We start from the raw sequence: 14,779 nt of genomic DNA, 5'->3' as shown, positions 1-14,779 counted from the left end.
TGTATTCCTTTTTGTCTGCTTCATTTACTGCACTTTTATGTTTTCTCCTTTCATCAATTAAATTCAATATTTCTTCTGTTACCCAAGGATTTCTACTAGCCCTCGTCTTTTTACCTACTTTATCCTCTGCTGCCTTCACTACTTCATTCCTCAAAGCTACCCATTCTTCTTCTACTGTATTTCTTTCCCCCATTCCTGTCAATTGCTCCCTTATGCTCTCCCTGAAACTATGTACAATCTCTGGTTCTTTTAGTTTATCCAGGTCCCATCTCCTTCAATTCCCACCTTTTTGCAGTTTCTTCAGTTTTAATCTACAGGTCATAACCAATAGATTGTGGTCAAAGTCCACATCTGCCCCTGGAAATGTCTTACAATTTAAAACCTGGTTCCTAAATTTCTGTCTTACCATTATATAATCTATCTGAAACCTTCTAGTATCTCCAGGCTTCTTCCATGTATAGAGCCTTAATGCCATATGCGGGCATTAATGAACGAATGTTGGTTTTCGACATTAATTTTTACCTAAGTTCATATTTAAGGTTAAGTGTAGAGATGGCTACACAGCCTTCAACTTTGCCTCTTTTGTGTTTCTATATTAACTCCAGTTCCCCATTTTAATCTGCATATGACTCACTATTGTCATTTTACATCCCCTATTCAAATCTCAGGATGTCCCAAGAGAGCGAAACGCGTCGTTTCCTGTAAATAAAAAAGATTTTGCAATCGAGACTGTATTTTTTCAATTTCTGCTTGAAATAATATACGTTATTTTGCTCTAAGAAATTTGGTAATCCTAGTCCATGGTTCATGTGTAACCGAAATACTTAAAGCGTAGTATGTAAGTAAAATCACTCAAATCTCGGAGAGTAAGTGAAAAGATACGTAAAGCTTACATAGCCGCAAGAGAGTAGTTTCATTCTTTTCTTTCACTCGACTGGATAAAAGACAGGACGAAAAAACAATCGACTGGCAAATCGGTTGTTAATACTAGACGCTTGTCCCATTAGAACGATTATGTGGCTGTCGCAGCTACAAAGCGTCCACGTGGAAATGTGGGTCACGGGTCGATGCGATGTGGCCGTGGGCAGCGTGCCACGTGACACCACAGCCAACAGTGGCAACCTGCCGTGTGTGACTGCAGCACGCGCGTCCGGGGCCATGTAGAACAATAAGCGTTGATTTTCGTGCTAGATTAAAGTGTTACAATTCGGATGCTCCGCCGCTAAAAAACACGGGACGATTAGGACATGAGGTGCTAAACTTAATATACCCAAGAGCGAAATTCGTATGTAACGGCCAAGTTATCGTGAGCCCGAGGATTTATTTGAACACCACAGTGCGTTATTTGGCATTGTAGGATTGTAAATATTTGGGGAGCTCACATGCGAAGCATTTGTCACCGTTGAAATTAGAATTATATTAATACCTTCAGCTGCCGACGGGCGTTGATATGTTTCAACGGGGACAGGTGAAAATGTGCGCCACGACCGGGACTCGAACCCGGGATCTCCTGCTTTCATGGCAGACGCTCTATCCATCTGAGCCACCGAGAACAGAGAGCAAAGCGCGACTGCAGGGACTATCTCGCGCACGCCTCCCGCGAGACACACATTCTCACCTTGTATGCCCACACACTACATTTATAATATCCCACCCCACTCATTACTCGCGGAAGACATTCTTACAAAGTCCCGTAAGAGTTCGGGGAATATGTGTGCATCCGCACAGAAGAAGGTCATAGCCGATATTGCCAGAAACATATATCTATATGGATATGGCGTCTGTTCTTTCGGACATGTACGAAAGAACAGACATCATATCTATCTATATAAGTTCGTCACCATCAGTCGATTTACGAAAGCACGAGGCCGGCGGTCTCCTCACTCGCAATGACAAGGGCGCCTACTTAGCTGAGTGCGGATCAACAGGAGATGTGCCCTGAGACGCAGCTAAGGATACATGACCCTATGCAGCATTATCACAGTGTAGCGACACTAATGTGGTAGGCAAAAGTTGGAATGCGTTGTAAATAATAATATTTTTAGCTATCGATTTTCCATGTCTGTCGTGAAGAAATTACACTGCTTTGCAGCAAGATAACATACACTACTGGCCATTAAAATTGCTACACCACGAAGATGACGTGCTACAGGTGCGAAATTTAACCGTCAGGAAGAATATGCTGTGATATGCAAATGATTAGCTTTTCAGAGCATTCACACGAGAATGAGACTTTCACTCTGCAGCGGAGTGTGCGCTGATATGAAACTTCCTGGCAGATTAAAACCGTATGCCCGACCGAGATTCGAACTCGGGACCTTAACCTTTCGCGGGCAAGTGCTCTACCATCTGAGATACCGAAGCACAACTCAGGCCCGGTCCTCACAGCTTTACTTCTGCCATTATCTCGTCTCCTACCTTCCAGACTTTACAGAAGCTCTCCTGCGAAACTTGCAGAACTAGCACTCCTGAAAGAAAGGATATTGCGGAGACATGCCTTAGCCACAGCCTGGGGGATGTTTCCAGATTGAGACGAGATACTGGCAGAAGTAACGCTGTGAGGACCGGGCTTGAGTCGTGCTTCGGTAACTCAGATGGTAGAGCACTTGCCCGCGAAAGGCAAAGGTCTCGAGTTCGAGTCTCGATCGGGTACACAGTTATAATCTTCCAGGAAGTTTCATTCACACGAGGTTGGCACCGGTGGCGACACCTACAACGTGCTGACAGGAGGAGTGTTTCCAACCGATTTCTCATACACAAACAGCACTTGACCGGCGTTGCCTGGTGAAACGTTGTTGTGATGCCTCGTGTAAGGAGGAGAAATGCGTACCATCACGTTTCCGACTTTGATAAACATCGGAATGTAGCCTATCGCGATTGCGGTTTATCGTATTGCGACATTGCTGCTCGCGTTGGTCGAGATCCAATGAATGTTACCAGGATATGGAATCGGTGGGTTCAGGAGGGTAATACGAAACGCCGTGCTGGATCCCAACGACCTCGTATCAATAGCAGTCGAAATGACAGGCATCTTATCCACATGGCTGTAACGGATTGTGCAGCCACGTCTCGATCCCTGAGTCAACATATGGGGACGTTTGCAAGACAACAACCATGTACACGAACAATTGGACGACGGTTGCAGCAGCATGGACTATCAGCTCAGAGACTGCGGTTATCCTCGACGCTGTATCACAGGCAGGAGCGCCTGCGATGCTGTACTCAAAGACGAACCTGGGTGCACGAATGGCAAAATGTCATTTTTTTTGGATGAATCCAGGTTCTGTTTACAGCATCATGATGGTCACATCCGCGTCTGTCGACATCGCGGTGAACGCACATTGGAAGCACGTATTCGTCATCGCCATACTGGCGTATCACCCGGCGTGATGGTATGGGGTGCCATTGGTTGCACGTCTCGGTCACCTATTGTTCGCACTAACGGCACTTTGAACAGTGGACGTTACATTTCATATGTGTTACGACCCCTGGCTCTACCCTTCATTCGATCCCTGCGAAACCCTACATTTTGGGAGGATAATGAACGACCGCATGTTGCAGGTCCTGTACGGGCCTTTCTGGATACAGGAAATGTTCGTCTGGTGCCCTAGCCAACACATTCTCCACATCTCTCACCAATTGAAAACGTCTGGTCAATGGTGGCCGAGCAACTGGCTCGTCACAATACGCCAGTCACTGCTCATGATGAACTGCAGTATCGTGCTGAAGCTGCATGGGCAGCTTTACCCGTGCACGCCGTCCAAGCACTGTTTGTCTGAATGCAAAGGCGTATCAAGGCCGTTATTACGGCCAGAGGTGGTTGTTCTGAGTACTGATTTCTCAGGATCTCTGCACCCAAATTGCGTGAAAATGTAACCACAAATCAGTTATAGTATAATATATTTGTCCAATGAATACCCGTTTATCATCCACATTTATTCTTGGTGTAGCAATTTTAATGGTCTGTAGTGTAAATTAATGAAAGAGCGGGAGCATGTTGCCAGAGGTCTTCCAGTCACGCATAGGAAGCAGAAAGCCACATAACATCAGATTCAGCTTTATGATAGCACCAAAAGGAGCTGGCCTGCAACAAAGTGAACAGTTACAGTGCTTTGTGGTATTTCCTCCATTACTACATCTGGAAGACTTTACACGAAAAAGAATCATCGGAATGCAGAAAGAAGCGTGAAATGTGAGGAGCGGAGCCCACGAGTTTGGTATTATTCACAGCACAGGCACTGCTTCCCGAAAGAGTGGTTGTGGTCCACCACGGGTCAAACTAGAGCAGTATATCACCCCTGTGTTATGCAACCGGCAAGCAATCTCAAGTTCTACAGTAGCGACTGCTTGGGGGCTAGTCTCTTTCCCGCCAACCAGTACGTTGTGTTCCGCTGTCACCGGTACACCGCCGACAACGTTTGCGGTGGTGCCAAGAGAACAGGTGCAGGACCAGCGAGGCGTGGTGTCGTGTGTGTTTCTCGGATGAAACCACCCTAATACGGCTAATGCACCACGGAACACTGTTGAACATGATAGTTTTGGTTGTCAGTGTGTTACGGTGTACAGAGGCACTGTAAGTAGGCTGTTTAGGTTTTTATATTGGTAACGCCACGCAGCGCTCTGTATGAGAATCACTGGCTGTGCTGTGGGCAGTCTGTGGCTGGTTGGCATTGTTGTAATACACGCTATTGTAGTGTTGGGCAGTTGGATGTGAGCAGCGCGTAGCATTACGCAGTTGCGAGGTGAGCCGCCAGCAGTGGTGGATGTGGGGAGAGATGGCAGAATTTTAAGAGCGAACGATCTGGCCGTGTGTCCGCCAGAAAGAGTAAGTTTATAATACTGAGTATGATGAACTGATATATACATATACAATATGACTTCTGAACACTGTTAAGGTAAATACATTGTTTGTTATCTATCAAAATCTTTCATTTAATAACTTTGCCTATCAGTAGTTAGTGCCTTCAGTAGTTAGAATCTTTTATTTAGCTGGCAGTAGTGGCGCTCGCTGTATTGCAATAGTTCGGGTAACGAAGATTTTTGTGAGGTAAATGATTCATGAATCGTATAGGTTAATGTTAGTTAGGGCCATTCTTTTGTAGGGATTTTTGAAAGTCAGATTGCGTTGGACTAAAAATATTGTGTGTCAGTTTACTGTTGATCAGAATAAGTAAAGAGAGTAATGTCTGAGTTCGTTCAGTTTTGCTCAGCTGTGTGAAAATCAAATAACGTAAAGGTTTATCAGCACAGTAATTCATAAATTTTTCCAAGGGGACGTTTCAGCATAATGCTGAATGGGCATACCAAATCTTTGAACAGTGTACGCTAGCTGGTCAACGTTGTACTCCTTCCCCACGTGCCGCTTTCAGTGGCGCATTCGGCCGACATCGTCAAATAGCGTAGGCGAAGATACCCTTGAAATGAGAGGACATTCGGTGTACGGACAGGGCTCACTTTTTTTTTCTTTAGTGTTCTGTCTGGTTTGATACGGCCCACCACGAATTCCTCTCCTGTGCCAACTTGTTGACCTCGGAGTGGCACATCCAACATACAACCTCATTTATTTGCTGGGCGTAGCAGGCCGGGGTGGCCGAGCGGTTCTGGAGGCTTCAGTGCGGAACCGTGCGACTGCTACGGTCGCAGGTTCGAATCCTGCCTCGGGCATGGATATGTGCGATGTCCTTAAGTTAGTTAGGTTTAAGTACTTCTAAGTCTAGGGGACTGATGACCTCAGATGTTAAAGTCCCATAGTTCCCAGAGCCATTTGAACCAATTTTGCTGCACCTATTCCTATTTTTGTCTTCCTCTACAGTTTTTACCATCTAGAGCTCCCTCTAGTATCATGGAAGTTATTCCCCAGTGCCTAAACTGATGTCCTGCGTTCCTGTCCCTTCTGCTTGTCTGTGTTTTCTATACATTCCATTCCTTACCTTATCATTCCATTCCTTACCTTATCATTCCATTTTATTTTCAACATTTTTCTGTAGCCTCACATCTCAAATGCTTCGAGTCTCTTCTTTTCCTTTTTTCCCACAGTCCATATTTCACTACTAAACAAAGCTGTATTCTAAACGTACATTCTCAAAAATTTGTTCCTCGAATTAATTTCTGTTTGACATTAACACGTTGGAAGTCCAGAAATCAGAAGAACTTTTATTTTTTTCATGTGGAATGAACCCAACACTGAAGAAGATGAAATGGGTTACGTTTCAGGCTGTGGATGAAAAAGTTTACGGTTAATTGTCTGATCCGTCATGGGATGTTTAAAAAAACTAACTAAACTCCGAACAGGCCTCAGAAGGCCCAACGGTAACGACCGACCATCAGGTCATCCTCATCCCACAAGCGTCACTGGATGCAGATATGGAGTGGCATTTGGTCAGCACAACACTCTCCCGGCCGCATGACAGTTTACGAGACCGGAGAGCCTACTTATCAATCAAGTAGCTCCCCAGTTTGCCTCTCAAGGGCTGAGTGCACCCCACTTGCCAACTGTGCTCTGCAGACCGGATGGTCACGCATACAAGTGCTAGCCCAGCCCGACAGCCCTTTAACTTCGCTGATCTAACTGCAAGCGGTCTTACTACAGCGACAAGGCCGTTGGCAGTCATAGGACGTTTATCTGTCAGACATGATTTCTCTCACCCATGTCAATGTTTGTTGATGTGAAAAATGCATAATTGTACAGTGGTTCGAAGTCTACGTTAAACTGAGGGTCCCACAGTAACTGTCTGGGTAACTCCATTCGAAGGTTGGAGGAAGAAAGGTATTCCTCCTTAGACAGAATCATCCCTAGTAAAACAGTGTGCTGTTCAAATCAATCTTTGGCTTCATAACATCTTTACCTTTTAATTTTAAATGGTTCAAATGGCTCTAAGCACTATGGGACTTACTGTATAATCTGAGGTGATCAGTCCGCTGGACTTAGAACTACTAAAACCTAACTAACCTAAGGACATTACACAAATCCGTGCCCGAGGCAGGATTCGAACCTGCGACCGCTGCAGCAGTGCGGTTCCGGCCACAGCGGACGGCACCTTTTAAGTGTCACTGGGTTGTTCATTATGAGCGGGATGAAGCAAACGCGACAACTGTCAGTTAAGAAGTCACAGCGGTTGTTGACTGAGAATATGAATTTATCTAGGAAGAGTAACAAACAGAAACAGTGCCACAGCGTCGTCCTTTCCGTAGCGTTGCAATTACCAGACTATTCAGGCGGCTGGAGAGTGTAGAATGCACTACCACGCTGCAATGTATTCGACGTCTCTCTGCGCAGAACGCATGAAGCAGCAGATTTCTTACTTGCAGGCCACTATAGTGCCGGCGCCAAAGTACTTCCATTGCTTCCAACTGCAATCAAAATTAAGATATGCGAACAAAATCAAACGGGAACAACACTGACTTCCTCCCTTTGCGCCACGCGATAGCGTTTCTTTCCGTCTGTCTGCTCGGATGCCACTGGGTAGGCTGTAATCTCCTCGTGACACGGATTAATACGTAGGGGTTTTTATTATCTTCCGGGACTCCTCTCTTCATACTGGTTCTTTAAACTTCGTAATTAATGTTTCTAAGGATAGCTGGCATCTACCTTCAAACGACTGTGAGTTCTCATTTTTCATCATTAACATGGTGCTTTCCTGTAGGTCAGACATCCCGTAACAATGCATGCGGCTCTTCTTTGTATCCATTCAATACCCACTATCCACCGGTCAGTCGTATTTGGTATGAGTCCTACACACTTAAAACATGTTTTAGAGTGATTTGCACAAATGTTAGGAAAATAATCGTCATTGTGAAACTTCCTGGCAGATTAAAACTGTGTGCCAGGCCGAGACTCGAACTCGGGAACTTTGCTTTTCGCGGGCAAGTGCTCTACCAACTGAGCTACCCAAGCACGACTCACGCCATGTACTCACAGCTTGGGTAGCTCTGTTGGTAGAGCAGTTGCCCACGAAAGGCAAAGGACCCGAGTTCGAGTCTCGGCCGGGCATACAATTTTAATTTGCCAGGAAGTTTCACGTCAGCGCAAACTCCGCTACAGAGTGAAAATCTCAATCTTCATTGTAATTGTCAACTTTGTTTGCAAGTAATGGAAAAACTTCACAGACACTCACACACCCACACACACACACACACACACACACACACACACACACACACACACACACACACACTATGATGAGATGTTTGTGCAAACTCCACCTGTCTGCGTCTAGTGTTATCTATGTGAAAGTCTGAGACATTTTTTGAAGTTCTTGCGAATCATATAACTGAGATGGGATATGGGGACCATCTCGGTATTCACCTTTTCGGGTGTGCGAAACCACCTAAAAGCCGCATCCAAGTTCAGCGGCACACTGAGCCTATTTGCTCACTAAATTCCGAAATCCGACCTTCGCCGAGAGTGTAGAGCATATATTACTACCACCAACTTTCAAATTGCGCAGTGATGACCATTCAAAGATAAGGGAAATTAGAACTCGTACTGAGGCGTTCAGACAGTCGTTTCTCCCTCGTGTGATGCGCGAGTGGAATAGTGGGAGGGAGGGAGTATAACTTTGGCGCGAATTGTGTCCTCCACCGCACACCGCTTGGTGGCTACCGGAGTATATATGTACCTGTAGATCGTTAATCTGTCGGTTGGATTCGATCCGGAGCGTGCGCACCTCCTAGAATCCCAGAATTGTTGTGCTAACGCTGACGGCTGTCTGGGCGTGTCACATTTCCTGTACATTGTGACACCCAGATGTTTTTCTTTTTTTCTTAATGCTATTAATCTTATAGATGACTGCAGCTCAACAATTCTCAGATTACTGTTCATACTGTCTTTCAGGTCATTAACATACAACATGAACGGCAGGCGATCCAATAGTCTTGCCTGGGATACGCATGAAACTGCTTCTACATCTGTCGTTACTCTTCATCCAAAATTCTTCGACCTCAATTCAGTCATAAGTTTCACTGAATGCTCCATGTGACGGTGCCTCCATTAATACTCATTGATGTGGTGTCAATACCCATCAAAACCAAGAAATACTGCATCTAGCTGACTGCCTTTATTGACAACTTACAGCGCGAGCTGAGTTTCGCCTCAGAGATGTTTTGAGAATTCATGCCAGTTGGCGTAGAGGTTGCCATTCTGTTCGAGACATTACGTTCGAGCACAGAATCTCTTCTAAGATACGAGTCACTTCTGCTCCACATCCTGTTTACAGATATAGCATGTAGCTCTTTATAGCTACTGGGCGTAAAGCTTTGTTAAAGACATGTAAGATATATTAAGATTAAAAGAGGGATTTACTCAGCCACTGCCAGCCGGAATGGCCGAGCGGTTCTAGGCGCTTCAGTCTGAAACCGCGCGGTCGCTACGCCGCAGGTTCGAATCCTGCCTCGGGCATGGATGTTTGTGATGACCTTAGGTTAGTTAGATTTAAGTAGTTCTAAGTTCTAGGGGACTGATGACCTCAAATGTTAAGTCCCATAGTGCTCAGAGCCATTTGACATTTTATTGGAACAAATAAGCCCTCGGTCACAAATATTAAGTCAAAATTGGCCTGGTTTCGACGCTACTATGAGCGTCGTCTTCAGAGTTAGACTAACTGTTCTAAAACATATTAGGTATATAGTACATTAATAAAATTAAAAATTTGTACTGACTGAAAAAGATGCAGTACTTTAAAGTCACATATTAAAAAAGATCTGAGCCGCAAAGGCGACGTCATGAACAGTTGTGAGATGGCGAGCCGGTAAGGGCTGCTCACACTGTGAACAAGGGTTGCAACGAGACTGATTACTCAGCCATTACTCAGCCGCATATTCTTCGTAAATACACAAAGTGATTCCATGGCAAGTTGAGGCCTGGTTCAATTTTCATGATTTCAGCTGTTTCTCATCACAACTGACACTAACATCTGTGTGCTAATATTTGCAGTCGTACAGAGTTAAAGTGGGACAGTACTCTTGCATCCTCCTGCCATGGTCGTAGGAAGTCATACACGGTTGCATTTGCTAGACAGAAATCTTTATAAACTGTTGTGGTGCGCACTTACTTGTTCTTTCCCCACTGGTTATCAGTGTAATTACAAAGACATATACAGTGAAACCCGCTTTTACACTTTTCAAGGAACTTCAAAAAATGGTGTAAGACGTGGAAAATTGTAAAATTTGGGAAATATCATTTTATTCCGTAAAAGTTACGTATAGGATACCCCTTTGCACGTTATGTATGATACATGCACGCATCAGGTATCAAAAGACTTGTCAGAGACTTCTTTATTATCTAATGAAGGTTTATTGTGTAATAAAAGCCACTCACGTAATTGGAGCTGGTAATTGTCTGGGAAGTAGAAACGTTTGGCTCAATTTCATGTCATAATTGATGTTTTGGAATCCAGCAATTGTTATTCATTATTTAAATAATGAAATACCGCACAAGTAACGTATTTTTTCATGCTTATCACTACTCGTTTCGTGAAATTTTTCTCGTTGTCATGTGCAAATATGTACATAAGTATTTTGTGCGGTGTTTCAATGTGTGTTATTCTGCATCTCTTACACTGTAGTCGTCTTTTTGAGGTTATCAGGTACCGTACCTCATCAGTTACACACACACACACACACACACACACACACACACACACGTAAACTATCACTGACATTGTTTGTTTGTGTAACATCACAAAAAATACATACGTAAATACTGCAAGTGACAAGAGCATAAATTCTCGAAACACGTTTTGCTCAGCATGAACGAAATACGTAACGCGCAATGTGTTTAAACTAAAAACATTTGAGCATCGAAAGAGAATGATGGTTTCAACTAGCGCTCCAAGTGGCCATACGCCGAAACATAAATACGGTTCGACAAATCACGCCAAGCAGAGCTTGTCAGCGGCGGGAGATACGGCACGAATTGTTCTAACTTCTACATGTTTACCGCTTCAAATCCACTGCGTAGAGTGCCGTGGTGTCAAGAAACTTAAACTTGTAATATTTGTAAACACTACTGAACGGCCAACATCATGCCAGCGTAATATTTTTTCCACAAACATTTTTTCGTAATGCGTAAATCGCGGGAAAATGAAAAATATGTTGACACAAAATTGGGTGCAAATTAACAATGTGGGCATAGGAAATTTTTTGGAACCGATAAAAAATGTCGTAAACAGTGGGAAAACTTTGATTCCGGGACCGTAAAAGCGGGGTAATACTGTAAACATATGTTTCGCCCCATAAGGACGTTGGAGCATAATCGAGAAAATTTGACGATTGAACTTAGATAGGGAATGACACATTAATAACAGTAAATAAGTTTAGCTATATGTGTAGCGAAATAGCTCAATGCGACAGAAGTAAACAGGATGTAAAATACTAACTTCCAACAAAAAGAAATGCTTTTCTGAAGAAACACATGTCAACATCTAACCAAAAATTTTTTATTCGATATATTTCTCTAGAATGTAGCTGCGTAAGAAAGTGAAACGTGGACTACAGAGAGAACAGCCATGAAGTTTAGTAGATTTTTCAAACGTTGTCAGGAGTTCACTACACTCAGCTGGCGGCTACACGGGTAGCGGAGGCTGTGTGGCGTGGACTGGGCGGTTTTTTAGGTTAGAAGGCCTCGGGAAAGTGCGGGATGGGCTGCAATGTCAAAGGGTGCTTGGCAATTACAGGACGTGCTTGGATCAAGGAACAGTCGGAATTTTAGTTGTAAATTGTTGTAGTTGCGCTGGAAAAGTCCCTGAGCTTCAAGCGCTAATAGAAAGCACAGAAGCTGATATCGTTATAGGTACAGAAAGCTGGCTAAAGCCTGAAATAAGTTCTGCAGAAATTTTTACGAAGTCTCAGACGCTGTTCAGGAAAGATAGATTAGGCAGAATTGGTGGTGGAGTGTTTGTGTCTGTCAGTAGTGGTTTATCTTGTAGTGAAGTCGAAGTAGATACTCCGTGCGAATTGGTATGGGTGGAGGTTATACTTAACAGGCGAATTAAGTTAATAATTTGCTCCTTCTGCCGACCCCCAGACTCCGATGATACAGTTGCGGAACAGTTCAGAGAAAGTTTGAGTCTCGTAACAAATAAATACCCCACTTATACGGTTATAGTTGGTGGGGACTTCAACCTACCCTCGGTATGTTGGCAAAAATACTTGTTCAAAACCGGTGGTAGGCAGAAAACGTCTTCCGAGATTGTTCTAAATGCATTCTCCGAAAATTATTTCGAGCAGTTAGTCCACGAACCCACGCGAATTGTAAATGGTTGCGAAAACACACTTGACCTCTTGGCCACAAACAATCCAGAGCTGATAGAGAGCATCATGACTGATACAGGAATTAGTGATCACAAGGTTATTGTAGCTAGATTCAATACCGGTTCTTCCAAATCCATCAGAAACAAACGCAAAATAATTTTATTTAAAAAAGCGGATAAAGTGCCACTAGAAGCCTTCCTAAAAGACAATTTCCATTCCTTCCGAACTGACTATGCGAATGTAGACGAGATGTGGCTCAAATTCAAAGATATAGTAGCAACAGCAATTGAGATATTCATACCTCATAAATTGGTAAGAGATGGAACGGATCCCCCGTGGTACACAAAAAAGGTCCGAACGCTGTTGCAGAGGCAACGGAAAAAGCATGTGAAGTTCAGAAGAACGCGAAATCCTGAAGATGGGCTAAAATTTACAGACGCGCGAAATTTGGCACGTACTTCGATGCGAGATGCCTTTAATAGGTTCCACAACGAAACATTGTCTCGAAATTTGGTAGAAAATCCGAAGAAATTCTGGTCGTATGTAAAGTACACAAGCGGCAAGACGCAGTCAATACCTTCGCAGCGCAGTGCCGATGGTACTGTTATCGACGACTGTGCCGCTAAAGCGGAGTTATTGAACGCAGTTTTCCGAAATTCCTTCACCAGGGAAGACGAATGGAATATTCCAGAATTTGAAACACGAACATATGCTAGCATGAGTTTCTTAGAAGTAGATACCTTAGGGGTTGCGAAGCAACTCAAATCGCTTGATACGGGCAAGTCTTCAGGTCCAGATTGTATACCGATTAGGTTCCTTTCAGATTACGCTGATACTATAGCTCCCTACTTAGCACTCATATACAACCGCTCGCTCACCAATAGATCTGTACCTACAGATTGGAAAATTGCGCAGGTCGCACCGGTGTTCAAGAAGGGTAGTAAGAGTAATCCATTTAACTACAGACCTATATCATTGACGTCGGTTTGCAGTAGGGTTTTGGAGCATATACTGTATTCAAACATTATGAATCACCTCGAAGGGAACGATCTATTGACACGTAATCAGCATGGCTTCAGAAAACATCGCTCTTGTGCAACGCAGCTATCTCTTTATTCGCACGAAGTAATGGCCGCTATCGACAGGGGATCTCAAGTTGATTCCGTATTTCTAGATTTCCGGAAAGCTTTTGACACCGTTCCTCACAAGCGACTTCTAATCAAGCTGCGGAGCTATGGGGTATCGTCTCAGTTGTGCGACTGGATTCGTGATTTCCTGTCAGGAAGGTCGCAGTTCGTAGTAATAGACGGCAAATCATCGAGTAAAACTGAAGTGATATCAGGTGTTCCCCAAGGAAGCGTCCTGGGACCTCTACTGTTCCTGATCTATATAAATGACCTGGGTGACAATCTGAGCAGTTCTCTTAGACTGTTCGCAGATGATGCTGTAATTTACCGTCTAGTAAGGTCATCCGAAGACCAGTATCAGCTGCAAAGCGATTTAGAAAAGATTGCTGTATGGTGTGTCAGGTGGCAGTTGACGCTAAATAACAAAAAGTGTGAGATGATCCACATGAGTTCCAAAAGAAATCCGTTAGAATTCGATTACTCGATAAATAGTACAATTCTCAAGGCTGTCAATTCAACTAAGTACCTGGGTGTTAAAATTACGAACAACTTCAGTTGGAAGGACCACATAGATAATATTGTCGGGAAGGCGAGCCAAAGGTTGCGTTTCATTGGCAGGACACTTAGAAGATGCAACAAGTCCACTAAAGAGACAGCTTACACTACACTCGTTCGTCCTCTGTTAGAATATTGCTGCGCGGTGTGGGATCCTTACCAGGTGGGATTGACGGAGGACATCGAGAGGGTGCAAAGAAGGGCAGCTCGTTTTGTATTATCACGTTATAGGGGAGAGAGTGTGGCAGATATGATACACGAGTTGGGATGGAAGTCATTACAGCATAGACGTTTTTCGTCGCGGCGAGACCTTTTTACGAAATTTCAGTCACCAACTTTCTCTTCCGAATGCGAAAATATTTTGTTGAGCCCAACCTACATAGGTAGGAATGATCATCAAAATAAAATAAGAGAAATCAGAGCTCGAACAGAAAGGTTTAGGTGTTCGTTTTTCCCGCTCGCTGTTCGGGAGTGGAATAGTAGAGAGATAGTATGATTGTGGTTCGATGAACCCTCTGTCAAGCACTTAAATGTGAATAGTAGAGTAGTCATGTAGATGTAGATGTAGATGTAGATGTACTGTAGAGTAATATTGTTGTTGCTACGGTTATCAGTCCAAAGATTTGATGCAACTCTCCTGGCATCTCCATCTATAGCCATTTCGATCTGTTTTCTGTGTTGAATCCTATATGATCGCCTACCATTTTTTACCTCCTCCCCCTCAAAAAAGCACACACACACACACACACACACACACACACACACACACACACACACACACACACACACACACACACACTTCCTTCCTTTACCAAACAGATGTATTCTGTCTCCTTTTAGTCACGTCG

Source organism: Schistocerca gregaria, chromosome 1 (assembly GCF_023897955.1).
Source record: "Schistocerca gregaria isolate iqSchGreg1 chromosome 1, iqSchGreg1.2, whole genome shotgun sequence".
NCBI lineage: Eukaryota > Metazoa > Arthropoda > Insecta > Orthoptera > Acrididae > Schistocerca > Schistocerca gregaria.
Note: the sequence above shows the minus strand (reverse complement) of the source record.